The sequence below is a fragment of the Anthonomus grandis genome, chromosome 1, assembly GCF_022605725.1.
Source record: "Anthonomus grandis grandis chromosome 1, icAntGran1.3, whole genome shotgun sequence".
Classification (NCBI taxonomy): domain Eukaryota; kingdom Metazoa; phylum Arthropoda; class Insecta; order Coleoptera; family Curculionidae; genus Anthonomus; species Anthonomus grandis.
In genome coordinates, this window is record NC_065546.1 from 26,465,227 (window position 1) to 26,484,606 (window position 19,380).

Here is a 19,380-nt window from a genome sequence, read left to right on the forward strand (position 1 = left end):
ACCCAGGAGCTGAGGTTTAATCTATTGATCTCTGACCTCGTTTCTTCTTTTCAATAATTTGACCCAACGTTTCGGTAGGTACATCTACTACCGTTATAAAGGTAAGTTAAATTATTGAAAATATGAAAAATATACTTATCTTTTCTGTTTTTTTATCTGCACCCTGTGTAAAATCTTTTTTATATTTTTTTTTGATTGATAGTTTGATAAACTATAAAACATAAATTTTACAAAGGTAAACCTGTAGACACCATTTCCAAAAAGAATTAATGAACATAAATACAAGTAGTAAAAAGGCTGATTTAGTTAAATTTATGACAAAAAAAAACACAAACAACAACAAATCACTTTAAAGGACACAAAAAATATTATTAGCAGTAATAAAGGAGAAAAAAGTTTAAAAACCAATATTTTCTAGACAGTTTTTCGAATCGTTTGGCCACTCCATTTTACAATTGACTTCATACTATTTTATTTTCGATCTTATTGAGATGATCTGGGGAGCAATTAAGAATCAGTTGCGCAAAGTTAATCAAACACCGCAATTAAGCGCGTCTGTACTAGACAATATACGAACAGTAATTGAAATCGACAAAACCAATTTATGGAAGAACTGGGTATCTTACGTTAAAAGTGTAGAAGGCGAATACTGCATTACTTACTTATTGGATTAATTGCTTAACGTGAATACATGCCGAATCTAGTTCTGAAGAGATGAATAGTAATGCTGAATAGGTAAGCATTGTTGGACGTAAAAAAAATTGAGTGCAAAAATATAAATATGTAGTTGACCTTAATTTCGCTAAACAATGAAATTTTATTGCATCAAAGATGTTGCAAGCAAACAACTGCCCATAGTTCTACGGCAATGGTAAATCTATCCTTTCAAGGTTCCGTTCTCATATATCCTAATTTGTTTTAACCTTTAACCTTGTCTGAGGTACTATATCTATAAGATGTATTGACAGAACCCCTAAATTTGTTATCCCTGATGATTATTGATATGTTATATGTCCGAAACATGTCGGATTAATAATTCTTAAATAAATTTAGTAGAGGGTGATCAAAGTATTTTTAGTTATCCATTGACCTATTAACTCCACTGCAAGAATGGACTACTTTTTTAACTTGAGAAACTTTATCTCTTTACAGATCGTGTAAGAAAGTGTCAATTTTCAAGCAATAGGAAATAGGACAATATAGTATTTAAACGATCAGAAAAAATATTCTATTGAAATCCTAATTATCATATTTAAAACCAATGTCCTCTGTAAATGGTTGTTTTGCATCACTATCAGACTAGAAGAACTGAAAACATTTGCAGAATTCATAGGGTAACAATTTTCCCTAGTGTAGCAATTCCTTTTGCAAAGTGTAACAATGATTAAGGTCTGCTTCTACAATGTTTGCGCTTCTGTCTTCTGGTCGTTTTAAATTGTTCAGAAGTAAGTTCGTATAAAGCATATGTAGTACTACGACTTGGTAAAAACCCATATTGTTTATGTGATATAATTGTATGCCTATTTCGGAAGTCTAATAATCCATCTTTTAAACTCTTCTTGAAAATTTTAGCAAAACATGTAATTTGACTAATTCAGCGATAATTGCCTATAACATTTTAGGTCCTGATTTGTGAATAGGGGTATACAACTGAAGTTATAAAACTAGATGGTATTTTCCCTGTTTCATAAGTAGTAGATGTACAAGAATTTCTACATGGTTTTTTTTAATTAGTGTAGCAGATATATAATCAATACCTGGACAACTTCTGTTTTTGCGATTTTGAATATGTTTGATTAGTTAATTTTTATTAACCGGGGATAAAAACACAAACTGACTGTAAGTTTTTTAAAAATATAGAACATTTTTGGGTTTTGGAATTTTCTTTCCCATTTCAATACCAACATTTGTAATGTATTGGTTACAGAAGTTAGCCATTTGAAAGTCATTTTCAAAAGCTCTCGAAGTGATCATCAAATTTAATATGACACTTATCCAGAGTTTTTTCATTAGTAGCGTCTTTTATAATTTCATACACTTTTTTCGTATAATTTTTTCCTTTGTTAATTTCAGTTTTATAAAAGTTTTTTTTGTTTTTCTATTATTTTAGTTAATTGGTTTCTGGATCTTTCAAAAACAAGTATTTTTTAAAAATATGTGATCCATGTTGGTGTTAGTATCTGGTCTGGTAACTGCATTAATATAAGATAAATAGCCCATTTGAGACATGATAGTGGAATATTTAATAACATCAACATCCGAGGTATCCAACAAGTCTATGTTAACATCTCCAGTAAATATTTGTAATTATTTTTAAATACTATTTGCTGCTTCTTAGTTGTACCTAGAAAGCTCTCTGAATAAAAATGTCCTTTAAAATTGTTGGTGGCTTATATACTGCAGTTATACCGAAATGAATATCTCTAACATGGCATAAAATTCTAGTTAAAGTTGTATGTGAATTTGGAAATATTGTTGTTGAAAAGGTGGGTTCTAATTCTGATTTACAAGAAGAATAATACCATCATTTTTATTGTACCTCATTGTAAAAAGTTACATAACCCTTTATGTTAAAATTGTCCATAGACAATAATTGAAAACATTCACTTAATACTATAATATTCCAAATTGAACTTTTCTATTAAAATAATTATATTGTCGAAATTTATCTTAACACTTGTAATGTTCAGGTGTATTATGTTAAAAATATAATTTTTTACATTTATATTGTTCTGTAATGTTTTTTGATTCGTAAAACTACAATTATAGCACTTTTTATGAACACTCTTACAGGTTTTAGCTTCATGCTCACCTGCAAAATATTCACAAATAGTTTTATTAAAACAGTTGTTACTTTTGTGATTAAAACCCTGGCACTTATAACATCTGAGAAAAGGGATATCCTCATATACGGCGCAGCGGTTCCACCCTACACATTTAACTCCAAAATTCTTTAGTTTCTAATATGTTTCGGGACTACACTCCAGTCTTCCACAAGTTTTTTTAAGTAGGTCACTTTAAGCTCGCCTTATTCCTGGATCCAATTATTTTGTTGTCTGATCTTTGTTTCTATACTTTCCATCGTCCCTTCTCCTGTATATCTCACTACTTTTATGCGAGGCTTTTTATATTTTCTGTCATTTTATTCCTATGTTTTCTACTTTTGGGGTATAACTTTACATAAAATGATGTTCTATTAAATAATGGAACTTCAAAATTTTAGCAACAACCTAAATCAAACAAAAAAGGTAAATAAATATAATATTAAATTTTGATCACGTGCTAATGGCATGATCTTATTTAAAATATCCTACAGAATATCCTAATGACAACAAATCTGAAATGATTAGTAATACCAAAACTAATATTTGCTCTTAAAATATAACAAGAAAATAATTCCTGATAAACCGGTTAGTATAATTAAGTTAATTCGGAAATAAAAGTTACCTGTTTCTACCAGTTTTAACATATACTATGTTGTAACTATCTTTCTTTTATAACTATGCATTATTTAGTATTGTAAAAAATTTTGCTATTCTATTAATATTTATAACCAAAAGCAAAAACAAGCTTCTCTACGTTTTTATGTGCAGACATTATTTATTCCGTAAGTAAAAAGCTTTATACTAAGTACGACTTTATACTTATTCTTATATTTGTAAGTTTTTAGAATTTTAATCAACAATAGAAATTTTAAATTTCAGATTTATATTATTTTTCATTATCAAAATTATTTAAAAAGGAAGATACTTTCTTAAAAGGAAGTATGCTCTTCATAAAATATTTGTGGTTCAAAAAAATATATTTGTATTTTTTTGCTAATTAATGTTTCAACGTTCAAAACAAAAGTTAACTACAAAACAATACCTCTATTATCTCTTTTCAAACTTTCAAGATTAATTATAAAATAGTTGGTTTGTAAAAACTTGTCATAACTACCTGGAAACGAAAAATCAAACTATAACGTTCTTCTTAATTGGTTCAATTGATGAATTACTTAACAGTTTGACAGTTTGAGTTTCTACATTTACTAACTATTTCAGAATTAAAAATTAGATGTTTTTTATTTGGACGTAAATGAATTGAGGCGTTCCATATCAAAACTCGACTTATGCCTTTAAGTGAGTTTTTAGAAAATTAAGAAAAACCATTAAAGATCTTACCACTGACCAAATCCTTACTTTTTTTTATACACATTTATAAGACATTAAGTAACCTTTAGGTTGTGAGACTTTTAGATATATTTTACCCAGTTATTAAATATTAAATTTTTACTTTGGTAATGGTAAGTTTGGTTTGGTAAGTGAAAAAAGCGAGTTTTGCAACACACACAATGTGTTTTACATAGAAAGCTATGCTCAAAGAAAAGGTAAAAAACATTTTGTTTAAATGTTTAATATGTTTTATTGTAAAAAAAGCAAAGTTTAATCAATATTTACTCTAATAACAACGCTAAACTCTAGGTTCCTGACTTTCACTGTAATTTTCTTCACATAAGTCTTCGCCTTCTTCAGCTATACTATTTGGTGCTACTTCTTTGACAGTCGCCCCAGAGATAGTTAACAGATTTTTGTAAAAGTATAGATCCTCCCTATTAACCCATTCTTCACAAAAATGTTTTGTTAAAAGCTTCTCTAGATCAAGTAACTTTTCAGGTTTTACAGCTACTTCTTTTTATATAACTGTGGAGCAAAAATTATAAAAGTTTTTCCCTCTCTTTAAAATCTGCTTTGAAGCTCCAGTATCTCAATTATAAAATATTTCGCCTCTTACTAAAACATTGTTTACCGAATTTTTGGATATTATAAACCTTTTTGCCTCAGAAAACTTAATTTATCATTTTTAAAATATTGTTCTGCCTTCGATTTAGAATCTAATACTGTGCATTATGGTCCTTAATTTTTAACTGCGCCATGTTTTCTACAAATATTTACGTACCTTTTTGGATCTGCTGAATGGTAACTTCTTTCTTGAAAAAACACTCGGTCGGAAGACAAAAAAGAATGCTCCGGAATAGGAAAAACTAACTCAACTTGGTATACGTTTTTAGGTTCAATATTTTTTAAAAAGTGACAACACATTGTGGCACAAAACTTTATTGTAGAATAACCTGTTAGATCCATGTTGCTTAGACAGTCAAAAACCGCCGAAGAAATTGAATTAGATCCCTTGCTGAACTCGTTTTCCATCCAAGTATAAATAAAAACATTGTCTTTAGTTAGCTTTGATTTTGAGGAGCCTTTTACCACTGTAAAATTGTACTTATATAATTGGCGACTATAGTATGCCGACTGATCCGGTATTTTTGAGTTTGCCAAGTTCTTTTGACAGTCAAAAGATAAAATAAGAAGTTCTGGTTTCTCTTCTTTAAGTTTGGCAAAAAATGCATTGGATCTTATTTTGTGGACTCGCTTTTCAACCATCAGTTTAACTTTGTTTACTTCAATTTTTTCAATTTTTATTTTTTCAGAGAGTTCAATACATTTTAAACATGCATCAGTTGCCGGAGTGCCAAAACGTATGTTAAAACCATAAAGAACAATTTTTCAAAAAAAAAAATTGTTTACTTTTAGCGGCTCACCTACAGATTCGTTATACATTTTAACAATTTTGGCATAATTTAATTCGCTCGGTAAATATTGTCTTTGAACGTTCTTGCTATGGCAATAATGACTTTCAACTCTCTTTAATGTCTGAATAAATTCTTTGACGCTGCTCCTGTGACCCTCATATTTAGCTGTTTTTGTTTTTCTGTCCCTCCCCTTTTCTCTTTTGGCATTTGTTCAGTTAAAGCATGCTGCTCTCGAGCAATTTTTTTAGTCTTATTTCTTTAATCTTTTGATACATCTAAGATAGCCATAAAAGATTTCTTACAAAATTGTAACTGTAGGAGAATGCTATTTTACCATACGATGCTGACAATAATACGAGTATATTAAATAAATAGTTTAAAAAAATGTTTATTTAGTAAAAATATTAGGACGATAACAATTTAACTTATTGACCGTGGTCATTGTATATATTTACTAGACAATAAATAAAAATGGTTTGATAGATTGGTGTAGTGACAATATTGACAAACGTATTATAGAATGTTTTAAAAGATATTGTTTTATGGAATCTCCTAACAAACATAGCAAGATCCACAGGATAGATCTTGCTAAATACTTACAAACTTTTTTATAGTTCTTAAGCACAAAAAAACAACTAATGCCAGTAAATGTACAGGTTATGATTAAAATGGTGTAAAAGAAGTCAGAGGGTTATAATACTCCTAAAAATAGTAAAGAAAGTTCCTATAGGTTTGATGCGGAAAATGGATATTAAGGAATTTAAAGGGCACTGAAAGGGCGAATTTAAAAAACTGATTTTTTCTTTTTTTTAATTTGCTTAGGAACAGTTATTAGAGGATTTAGTATTTCTTCTTGGCATATAATTAAGATAAAAAATTCTAATTCTATTTAAATGATTGAATTTTTTCAAGACGCCCTAGTCATATATGTCTCAATGACTTTCACCTAAAAATAATAATTTTTTGATAGTCCCAAAAATTTTATTTAATAATTTAATAAATAATATATTAATAAAAAATTTTATTATAACTTACAGTTCAAGTTCCTTCTCACAAAATAGAATCAATAAAAAAAAAACAATTATATTATAACTCAACATAAAAGTCTAATTAATCATTTTAGATCTGATCCTAAGAACCCCATATCCCAAAACTATTAAATGAAATCCAACTCGATCAATTAAATTTCTCATGGTCCTTAAATGAAAATAAGCAAGAAATGTTAATAGCCAATTTTAGCCCTGTATTGAAATAAATAACCGTCCAATAAAAATATTAATTAATGCTATTTCATTTTTAAATATACGGAAGAATATTTTCCTATTGAAATATTTAATTTATTTCTTAGGATAAAGTCTAAAGTAGGAACAGAAACTCATAGGAAAAGGTTCTTTGAAGTAAATGTTTAAAGAATACCTTATTTAAAATTATGGTATAAATAAAATTAATTTATATATATAATTTTCATGTATTTTAAGGTGGCATATTAGTACTAACTGAATTAATGAAATTTATTATTGAAATGAAATTTATAAACAAAAAGATAGGTTAGTTGGGATATTTCGTCAGTCGGGGGCACTTGCCGACACGTGTTTTTGCTTATTGGTGTTTTCAAAGCATAGCAACCAAAGGTCTAAAAAAATATAAAAATACATATAGAGATTATGAAGAGAAATGAATCACCGATTTGCAAACTTGTAGTATCTCCTATTTTGGAAGAAAAATAGAGCGTGTGTGATATAACCATATTCCGTATCAACAAATTTCAAGTAATAAATTTACTTAACACACTGATAGATTAGTTGAAATATTCGGTAAGTCGGAAAGCAGTTTTTATTTAAATTGAACATAGTTTTACATAATATGTAATAAAAAGATTATCGAGTCAGACAATAAAGAAACAATACTATCAGTAAAATTTCAAAATTTCCGTATATGCAAAGTATTAATTATAAAAATACATGTAATGACGCATGACATTGTTAATATTTGGACAGATAAATGCATGCAATGTGTTTGAGCTAAATATATTGCACGCACATACTCAGAATATCTGATTGGCATATTCATATATGCCAGGAATATCTTTTTATTTTCTATAATAAATGCTATATTATTATATTATGGATCTTACTATTTAATTGAAACCTGAATATCAGGGGTAACAATTTTTTTTTAGTAATAGTAACTGAATTTCTGCATGTACTGCCTTGAGGCCAAATATCATTTTAAGGGGCAACAGTAATTATTAATCTTGTGTCAGCTATTTCTTACATACAAAATATTACAAGAAATAATTGTACAATGACTATGAGGTGGGTTTGCAGTAGATCACAATACTCTTACCTGACTTTTTTCATTTCATTTTCTTCTGCCTTTTGTTTTATCAGCTTTAGTAATAACTCACATACTTTTTCTTCATCAAACTGGATGTAATAATCCACTTGGAAGAAATAGAAACATAGAAAAAGTTTCTTTTCACCCATATTTTACATTTAAGGATTTAGTTGTATTTTTAGTTATAATATCAGCATTAACTATTTTAACCCTACAAGCACCATATTTTCTTGGAGATCCTGATAATTTTGTATCAGCAAATCCTTTAGCAACACCAGTCCATATCCAGCCTGAGTGGTATTTTTTATTTGCTTACGCAATTCTGCGCAGAATCCCTAATAAATAAGGAGGAGTAATTGTTTTAGTTATTTCGATTGCTATTCTTCACACTGTGCTACTTACCAACAAAAAAATTACCTATCATTAGTCTTAACCCCTATATTTTAACAGGACAAATCTTAACAATTATATATTTTTCTTATTTTATTCTTAATCCAGCTAATGCTAAATTCTGAAATTACCTAATTTTTAAATATTAATTATTGAATTAAATAAGCATTTAACTTGAATAAGTATATACTTTGAAAGTATAAGAAAGAAGTTTGGTCTTCTATTGATTTGAACTGGAAAAAATCAAGTAACTAAAAAAGGACTCAAATAAATAAGCTAAATATATTAATTTTTTATAACGATACCAAGGATAAGATCCTCGTACTCAAACCCAGCAAAAAGCTATAAAAAAAATTAAAAAAAAAGTCACGCTATACAAATTAGGGCCTAAAAATAAAATTACACAAATTACCCTAATATATACAAATATCTGTTGCATATATTGGGATTATTTAAATCACATGCCCGTAATATTTTTTCCTCTTTCATAATATATCTAACTAAGGCATATCTAACTATTTATACAGGATGTCAATTTAAAAAGTGTCAATGTGAATATTTTGTAAAATATAAAAGTTGCAAGAATGTTTGGAATAATAGCCATAGAGGTTGGAAAAACCAAAACCACCATATTTTTGTCCAGACATGAGCCATCCTCAAGCACTCCCACGCCAACATTCAACTTGAACTCCTCCCTTTTGTCATAATTTAAATTAAAAAGTCTTTTTAAATATAATATTCATCTACACAAAAAAAATGTCCATTTACTTCTCAATCACCGTTAATTGAATTGTCAAAGGAGGATCTATAATAAAGATATGGTTCTGTAGTTCCACCAACCTCTGAATATCTTCTGAATTAAAAGTTGTCAAATTGATACCCATTGACATGCTTTCTTTGAATTTTTTTTTTGAAATTTATGAAGACTCGATTTCTTATTCTTTTCTTAAAGATGAATTCAGGTCAAGATTTTTCCACAATAAAAATAAAAAATACCATGTAGAGCAAAAAAAGAATTAAATATTACTTACTATAAATTGAGAACATTTGTACATAAAAAAATTGAGAAACAAACTACTGTGTAACAATTATAGCATGTTTTATTATTTCTTCTCAACAGGTTTTAAATAATTATTACATTAAAGAGAATAACAAAACAAACATTTTATAAGAAAAAGCTAAAACAAAAATATAAAACAAACTCTTGTGCATTAAACTTACAAATTATTAAAATAAATATTTTTTAAGTATTTAAACTGTTAATTGATTAGTCGCTTAATCAGCTTTACAGTATACAGATAAAAACAATAATAATTTGAGAGTAAAAAAACTAAAAATAATGAATGTTCAGTCATATTTTTTTGTTGTCCTTTGTGTTTTATTTTCTGAGAGCTGGCTTTCAAAAGTTTCTCTATTTCTAAAAAAGAAAAAAAAATGTAAATATTGATTAATTAATTACCAATTAGAATATGCAGTTTATAAATAAATAGTAAAAACAGTGAATATTAGAATAAATCGTTACATAGTAAATCAGAGTAAAAAATAAATAAAGTGATAATGAAGGCAGATGATAGTAACCGATTATTGGTACTTAGATTTTTCTAAGAGCTCTGATGTTTTAGCTAAATAAATGATAATAAATCAATTGTATTGAAACGGAAGAAAACAACTAAAGAAATAATAATTATTTTTAAAGTGATATTAACTGCAAAAATGAAATGCAAACATACTTCACAAACGAAGTTTTGAAAATACAGATATAATTTAATAAAAAATAAAAAAAAAGTTTAATTTATTTTAAAACTTATGCCGCTGGAATATCTGACAGATAAAAATTGGATATTCGCTGCATATCTAATAAATATATGCCAGGAATTGCTTCTGCATGAAAAAAATATTAACAAAATATATATATTACAATATAACAATATAAATATAATAAGAAAGATTTTAGAAAGGGTACCATACAATCAATTAAGTGAATATCTTTCCTTAAAAAAAGTACTCCCTTTGACTCAGTCTGGGTTTAAAATAGGCCATAGTTGCAGTACGGCTCTCTTGAGTATCACAGATTATATTTTAGATCAGTGGGATAAGGGAAAGCTTAATTTACTAGTTCTTTTGAATTTTAGCAAGGCATTTGACACCTTAAGTTATAAAGTTTTATTAGATATTTTACGTTATATTGGTCTAACAAATAATGCTATACAACTATTATCTAAATATCTTGAAGATAGAAGTCAGGCAGTTTCCTATAATTCAAATTTCTCTAGTTTTAAATCTGTTACGAGCGGTTTTCCGCAGGGATCCATACTTGGACCACTCCTATTTAATTTATATATATCTAAGCTCCTTGAAGCCTTTCTATCTTGTAAGCATCATTTATACGCCGACGATACTTAAATATATTTGTCTTTTTTTCCAAGCGAAAGTAATTTAAATTATCACGTAGCAGCACTTAATTTTGACTTAAATGAATTCTCCAACAAAGCAAAAAATCTGAACCTCATAATTAATCCTACAAAATCTTTAGCTTTGCTTTTTGGTAAATATAACGATAAACTAAATATTTTAAATAATTTTAATAAATCAGTTAAATTAGGAAATAACACCTTGGAAGTTAATCATAATAATAATACTAATCGCGTTTATTGTATTGTTATTTATTATTCGGTTATTGTAGTTTAGTGTTCTTATCTAGTTTAGTAGTTTTTATAGTTTATGTTTATTCGTTATTGTTCTAAGAATCATGCAAAGCTATATCAGATCGGAGAAAATTGATATGTTGTTAATATTTGGAGAGTGCTGAAAGAATTTTACTAATGCTGCTGAAATGTATGCTGAAAAATTTACCGTTCTACTTCATCTTACGAGACAATATTTCCCAAGACTTGTCGAAAAAATGCGCTGCGAGACTAAATATCAAAAGACACTGCATTTAGAATTATATAAATTATAAATTATAAATTATAAATTATAAATTATAAATTATAAATTATAAATTATAAATTATAAATTATAAATTATAAATTATAAATTATAAATTATAAATTATAAATTATAAATTATGAATTATAAATTATAAATTATAAATTATAAATTATAAATTATAAATTATAAATTATAAATTATAAATTATAAATTATAAATTATAAATTATAAATTATAAATTATAAATTATAAATTATAAATTATAAATTATAAATTATAAATTATAAATTATAAATTATAAATTATAAATTATAAATTATAAATTATAAATTATAAATTATAAATTATAAATTATAAATTATAAATTATAAATTATAAATTATAAATTATAAATTATAAATTATAAATTATAAATTATAAATTATAAATTATAAATTATAAATTATAAATTATAAATTATAAATTATAAATTATAAATTATAAATTATAAATTATAAATTCTAAACATTCTTTGATAGATGGGGCAGGTTTTAAGAGATTTATATACTTTCAGGCAATTTTAAAAATGTAATACAAAAATATAAAATACTTCTCTTTTACAATAGATTTATGGAAGGCTGATATGCAAATAAAAAGCTTTCTGGTTGTAACCATTCATTTTACAGCAAATAAGGAAATGTCTTCTGGTACATATTGTTAAGTGGGTAAAACTAAACATGTTTTGGTTATACAGTTAACATTTGATGTGAATATTCAATCAAAAATGCTGAAAACTTAGTTGAACTTATTGAGAAAGTTCGGATAATTGTTGTTTGGTTCAAACAGAGTATTCATGCATGTAATGAACTTCGACAAACTCAAAGAAAAATAAAGGCATTCTGAAAGGTTGTGGCAATTTTTCTACCCTATGGATATTTTTTTTTTGCCTCATAAATGCACGGCAGCTTTTAGTCTGGTGAGCGTGGTGGTGGGCAGATCATCCCTCCCTTTTTATACTTACTGATTTCATCTTTGGACGCCACTTAATTTAATTAAAGTTTATTTAAATTTTATAATTAAAGATGTTGTTTATAATTAAGTAAATCAAGAAACTTAATTATGTTTTTTTTTAAAGCAATATAATATAAGCAATATAAGTTCAAGTGAAACGGTTTATTTTAATTTTTTAACAAAATGTATTTTATACCCTAGATGTCAACTGAAACATTGCATTCCGTGCGGTCAATAAAATACTTACAACTATTTACAAATGGTGGTGTGATAGTGATAAAAAAAATGGATAAAAAAGATACTGAAAATAGTGATAGTAACACTCAAATATCATAAAGAGAACGTGTAGCTCTATGGGTTTATATTAAATTAAAATGCGAATATGACATTAATTATATGACGTTAAACCTGGGGAAAATTCATGAATTCTCTGCGCAGGAAAAAAGGATTAAATAGACAGTACCCACAGGGCTACTTATAAATCAAAATATGTGTACCAACAAAAATAAATACCACAATCAATCAAAATAGAATAAATAAATCATTAAACCAAGTTCATATAAGTATGATGAAATTTTACCAACTCCGCCACGCAGCTTAAACACTTCCTGCTCAGCGTTACTTCTTAGGAATTCTAGGGAAGCATTATCCAGCGATTGACAGGCCTGAAGGCAGGGCCTTAGGTGGGTGAGGATAAAGGTCAGCAGTCTGGAAGCAGCAAGGGTTGAAGGCAGGGCTCGGCGTTGAAAATGGTGTCAAGGCGTTGACTCGGCCTTGAGCGTGATGTATGACACCGTCAACTGTATGACAGCTATCAGCAAGGATTGAAGGCAGGGCTCGGCGTTGAAAATGGCTTCAAGCAGTATGGCAGCAATCAGCAAAGATTGACGGCAGGGCTCGGCGTCGAAATTGGCGTGAGGCAGTATGGCAGCAATCACGTGGTTGGGACAGGTAAAAGTAGACAAAATGACATAAGGACTAAGCAATAAGTAAGAAGGACCCCCCAAAAATATCAATCAAAGATATTTTGTGGCGTAGAATTATCAACCTTCGTTAAAGTTGATTGGGCAGCAACGCAGTTTAAAGTTAGACTGGATTTTGTTTATGCATTTTTTGATAATAAAATACTTAAATACAAACGTAAACTGTGTTGTTAATAATAAAATATGTAACACAATATAAAAAACAGGTTTAATGATGTCAAAATAAATTAAAAGTACTTCAAGAGTCCATTTAATTATTTAAAAGTCCCTTGAGCTTTTAGGCAACACACAGTACATACTTTGTTTAAATTACGGATACCTCCGAAAGCGATGTTGCCGAGATTAACATAAATAAATTAGAATTATTAGTAAACAATATTCTTTCCAAATTAAAGTAAACTAAATAAAAAGAAAGTATGTAGTATTTTTTTAAGATGATGCTAAGGGAACAAAAAAATGCTACAAGGTAACCTTTTAAAATTAATTTTAGATGAAAACCAGTTGGAACTCAACATTCTATATCCTCGTAAGATTTTTGAAGCCAGTTCTTTTTATGGGAAATAGTATTTTATTCAATGTGAATGCTCCAAATACGTTGAAGGCTGCTGAACTTGAAGAAGTTAAACAAGTTACCATTAGATATTTGAAGCATGAAATATCTATTTCAGCCCAAAAGAAAAATGAATTTTCATCTTCTTATTTCGATCTTTCAGATAAAGGAGATGGATGTGATCAACCATTTGATTTGTGGGCTCCCCACAAAAATGTAGCTCATTCAAAAAGAAAAGGTAGAGGGGACAAAACTGACGAAGAATTTGTCAATACCAGTAAGGTATCTAAAAGATAATTCATTAGAGATTTGGAATGAAATGAAATTAGTCTATCCACAACATAAGGTACAACAAAAGTATCTATGACACAGCGAAAAAGGCCATCAAAACTTTTTTTTGGAATCATTTTGCTTAAAATAATACCACGATCATGAACTGTTATGAAAAAAAACTTTACTTAATTAATTAAATATTACTGGTTTCATTTAGTAATAAATAATTCATAATTATTCATGAATACTCTGATTTAAAACGTTTCTATTTCCATTGGTTTTTAAAATATCTCGATATATCGAAAAAATCTATATTTTGACTACGAAATATGCTTGTATCGATATCAAAATTTCGATGCATCGATTGGACCAATAGATCGATATATTAATATATTTTGCCGTCCCTACTCGTGCCTTTTTTTTTTGCATTTTTTTTTCAGCTAAATTATTAGAAAAATATTTATGAAAAGATATAACTATGCATCATTACGTAGCACAAAATCGAGTAAAAGTATAAAAAGCTTTATTAAAATTACTAAAAATAGGTTTAGCATTAAATATTATAAAACGAGCTTCACACATTTTTGACCTTCCGCTAAAAACCGAAATTAGAAATTATACCACGGAGTGTCAACGATATTACTAGCCAAGCAATATCTTGGTCAAAAAAAGATGGATAATTTTAAAATGGCTTCTTTCAGTCCAGATCGACAGTAACTTAACTTCATTTATACAGACTGTATATAAGGCTATAAATAACAAATATCAACTAGACGTAATTTACACGAATTTCGCTAAAGCCTTTGATAAGATGGACCATGGACGTCTTCATCAGAAACTTAAAAGGATAGGTTTCCATTCTAATCTTGTAGAATTTTTTGATTCCTATCTGGCAGATAGATACAGTTTGTAGATTATATTGGATTATATAGATTATATTATTAGATCATATGTTTACAAAACATATTGCGGTCCTGCTCAGGGTAGCAATCTTGCTACTCTTTTGTTTTCCATTTTCATCAATGACATGTCTAGTAACTTTAATACTCCGGCTTCCTTTTAATATTAAAAAGTGTAAAAAGATGTTAATTTCTTTGTTGAAAAATTAAATTAGCTACATTAAATGGTACAATTATTTTTAACTGTGATTATGTTCGTGATTTGGGTGTCACTATTGACAAGAAACTTAATTTTTGCAATTATATCGTTAGCATCATAAAGTCATCTTTAAAAATCTCTTAGTTTTATTATAAAAATTACATTATACTTCACTAATATATCAAGTAGAATTGTCTTGGCCTAATGCCCTAATAAAATCGCGATTACTTCATGCGGCTCCACTCTGGTATCAAAACTATATTCTGAAATTATATAGAATATTCAGAAATCTGGCCAACCTAAATTTCTGAAATATAAGCTGAACCCAAAGAAGGATACGATCAGCACTTATTACTAGCAGATTAATTATGATTTCCCTTCTTCAGAAAATTATTTATGTTGGTTGGCTTTTTCTTTTCAAATTATGTAAGGGTCATATTAACTGCCTGGAATTTCCAGCATCTCTATAACTTATTCTGCATTACATTAGTACTAAAAGACAAAACATTTTTAGTTCCAAACATATAGTACAAATTTAGCAAAGAAAGAGCCTTTAATGGGCATGCTCTTCTTTTAACTTTGTCCATTTGAATCTGGATGTCATTCTCTTTCACATGTCACCTCGTCATTTAAAAAAATTATTGTCAAATCATATTATTTGTATTTAGTTAATGTAGTATTAATATAATGTATCACATTGTTGATGTGTCACACGATGGGGATTCCCATTTGACATATCATCAAATTGAAGTTAGCTGGAGGTGATTGACAGAACTTTGTCATATACAAAATTAAATTATTAATTGATGAATTAATTCGTCCTCCTGTATGTCTAAATTGGCGTGTTTTTTTTTTCAAGAAGTTATTAAGATGTTTTAAAGTGAAAGCATTGTATATACTCTAAAAAATAACAATCATTAATATAAATATCCTAGAGAAAACATGACCTATTAATAAGTTGCTGGTATAATTCGCATTGGTTTAGTTTAAAAAATTAAAGATGTGAAAGCTGGCAAATCGTTTATGAAATAATAAGATATGGAATACCAAAAGACAATATATATTGGTATATATAGTGTTCAATTAGTTGTTTAACAATTATATTTTATAGTGATAGATTGTCCATTAAGAACAAAGTGATATAGAGTTGGCTTCTTATCAGTCTATTTAATAGTTAACTCAGTTATAGACTCTATATTTATACTACCTTGATCACAATAGTTGCACAGACCTTCTTCCCATTTAACTTCAAGTCTTTAATTACAGTCAGTTAGTTATTAGGTCTTTTTAAACCCCTGTCTTAACTGTATGTTGTGTAAAAAAATATGACACTGGCATTTTATATGTTTTTTTTTAAGACCTACAATCGTGAAAACATGAGCATGATTTGCTTGGTTAGAGTTTTTACCCAGAAAAGCTAAGTCTTCAAACCCTGACATTCTTTGCCTGGATTTTCCAAAAAAAGTTCTCACAAAAGTCAGAACTTTGTCATCAAACATCAAGGCACAATAACAATCTAGTTTACTCATAGATTTTGCCTGCAATTTAAGGTGTTCCCAAATTGGTTTGATTTGTCCACAATTGAAATATATATTGAAGAGTTCTTGGAGATGGTAATTGGAAAATGTACCTGAGTTACTTGTAAGGCCATGGACTATGTTAAGGAATTGAAAGGGCAAAACCTTTGCCTTTCACTGAGCACCTGCGACCCGAAGGTAGATAATTTACATTACACCATTCAATTATGAAAGATTAGACTTAAAAAGGCAAGAATGCCTTTTTATTCTCTTAAAGATTAAAAATAAAATTTGTGGAAATATTGGAACAAGAGCTCCTTGATAGTAAATAATTTGACTGGACTTACCCTTCTGATGGCCCGTATCTTATGCTTCTCATAAGAAATTTAAAAATCTAAAAACACCATCTAGTTAGCCATAAAAAAGTATAAATTTCTTGTCTCTTGCATTTTTTCCATATATTTAAGCGTTTTCGGAAAAATTGCTGATAAACCAAAGAGAGCATGATTAAACCCGATTAATCTTTAAAATTAGAAAAAATAAAGTGGGCTGTGACTGTTTTCTTTTTTATCAAATCAAGTTAATTTTATCTAAAAATGTAAGAAACGATAATTTTAGATTTTTATATGCCTAATTAGATGGTGTTCTACATTTTCAAATTTATTATTGAAAACATAAGATAAGGGCCATCATAAGGAAAAGCCCCCCTAATTGCTTTCCTGAAATTGGGTTTACATCGTTTTTGGAATAAAAAATTTTAAGAGGATCCTATTTTACAGAAGACTTTAAGAGGAAATAATTAGGATATATATATATACATATATATATATCCGTTGTATAAATGCGATATATATATATATATATATATATATATATATATATCTATAATTTGGCCATTCTTATCGCGCCTGGATCAACCAGGCTTAGGTATTTTGAATATTAGCTTCTTTTATGCTCTTGTCTAGCCTTGATGGAAACGAGAGCAGTAGTAGCCTATTTGTATCCCTACCGAAAAGTGGAATAAAGTGAATAATTATCTCACTTCAAATTGCTAGTAATTTTATTGATTTACATACGGTCTTTCGAAGTTAGAAGTAGTACATATTCTTTTTTTTCCTAAGCGGGCTAAGTTTAGTTCTCGCTGGAAAAGTGTTCATTTATTGATCCGTTCGTGCCGGATTTTCAAATTCAAATTCAAACGCTTTATTTGCCCATATATAAAATTATAAAATACAGTTATAAATTTAATTAAAAATTTGACAAAAAGGATTAATTCTTGATTATAAAAACCGGTAATCTATTGGTACATACGAAATAACAAGTCCAACTAGTAACTGTAATTTAATTAATTTAATTTTAGAAAATATGTTTAAAGATAGTTATTTAATGCTGGATGCAATACTATTTCACATTTTAACCCTTGCAAATTTAAAAGAGCGCTGAAATGATGCGGTTTTATACCGTGGCACAAGAAAAATATCATTGTTTCGCGTTATGTGTTCATGCTCAAAATCCAAAAATTTATCTCGCAAGTTTGCCGGTTGGCCTTTCTTTATAATCCGATAAATAAAGTTAAACATATGATGCTTTCGTCTATTTGTCATATTTAATAAATGTTTGTCATGAAGATATGGCGCTATATGGGTTCTATATGAGATATTATAGGCAAATCGCATACAGGAATTTTGAATTTTTTGAATTGCGTTTTTGGTACTTGAATGTACAGAGCCACCATATACCATATCACGGTAATCAAACAAAGATAAAATAAGGCTTTCACAAAGTAATTTTTTATGATTTGTGGATAGGTTCCGTTTAAATTTAAAAATGTTTTTCAGGCGTAAATAGGCTGCTTTAATTTTGTTTTTTACATGGGGTTCAAAAAAAAGATAATTGTCAAATATGATACCCAAATTTTTGGCCTCTGGGAAAATTAGAACCGGAGATTTTCAAAATGTTGCCTTAAATTATTATTCGAACAGATCATAAGAATTTTAGATTTTTCAGCATTTAATTTGAGGTTGTGATTTTTTGTGTAGTTTTCTATATTCATTAAGTCGAACTGTAACTTGCTGAAATTAATTAATATTCATATCTTCAATAGAAAGAGGGATATACAGTTGTGAGTCATTAGCATACTGCGATAATGTGGAATGTTTTACACCTTTATAAATGTCTGCCACGTAGAGTGAAAAAAGTAAGGGTGATAGTATAGAACCCTGAGGTACGCCTTGATTTGATTGCCTAAACTTTAAACATTGTTTTTCTAACTGTTGAACTGTCATAACACAACTTTCATAATTATATAGATATTCTTTAAAGAAGTTAATACCATATTCAGAGATTCATTCAAAATACCTTAGTTTATCCAACAACATTTCATGGTTACGTATGTCGAAAGCTTTACTAAAGTCGAGCAGGGCTACAGATTTTGCTTGATTTTGCTTGCTGATCTTCATTAACTCTTACGTCCTTTAATATTTTAACTAAGCATGTTGACGTGCTAAAATTATTTCTAAATCCTGACTGGCAATCGGGAATTAAATTATAAGGTTCAGCAAAATAAGAAATCTGCTTATAAATTTGTTTTTCAAACACTTTGGACACTGCAGGTAATATACTGATTGGTCTTAAATCCTTGTATTCTTTAGGTACTGAATTTTTTGCAATAGGTTTGATTATTGCTTTTTTCCATAAATTTGGATATTTTTGCTTATGTATGCACTTATTAATTATATG

General features: G+C 28.1%; 1 protein-coding gene and 1 long non-coding RNA gene across 3 annotated transcripts in view; one reads left to right on the forward strand and one right to left on the reverse strand.

Annotated features, from left to right (window-relative positions):
* LOC126743592 (sodium-coupled monocarboxylate transporter 1) overlaps window positions 1–19,380 on the forward strand; it is a 182,665-nt gene that overhangs the window by 39,701 nt on the left and 123,584 nt on the right. The window contains exon 1 of one of the 2 annotated variants that reach the window (XM_050450759.1): window positions 3,438–3,607. The exons of the other annotated variant lie outside the window; for it this stretch is intronic. The gene's annotated coding sequence lies outside the window, so the exon portion shown is untranslated. Of the gene's footprint in view, window positions 1–3,437; window positions 3,608–19,380 lie in introns of those variants that run through there. 2 annotated transcript variants of the gene reach the window in all.
* Window positions 9,382–19,380, reverse strand: part of LOC126743722 (uncharacterized) — a 52,598-nt gene continuing 42,599 nt past the window's right edge. Inside the window, exon 2 of the long non-coding RNA XR_007662968.1 lies at window positions 9,382–9,716. This is a non-coding gene — a long non-coding RNA (uncharacterized LOC126743722). The remainder of the gene's footprint in view (window positions 9,717–19,380) is intronic.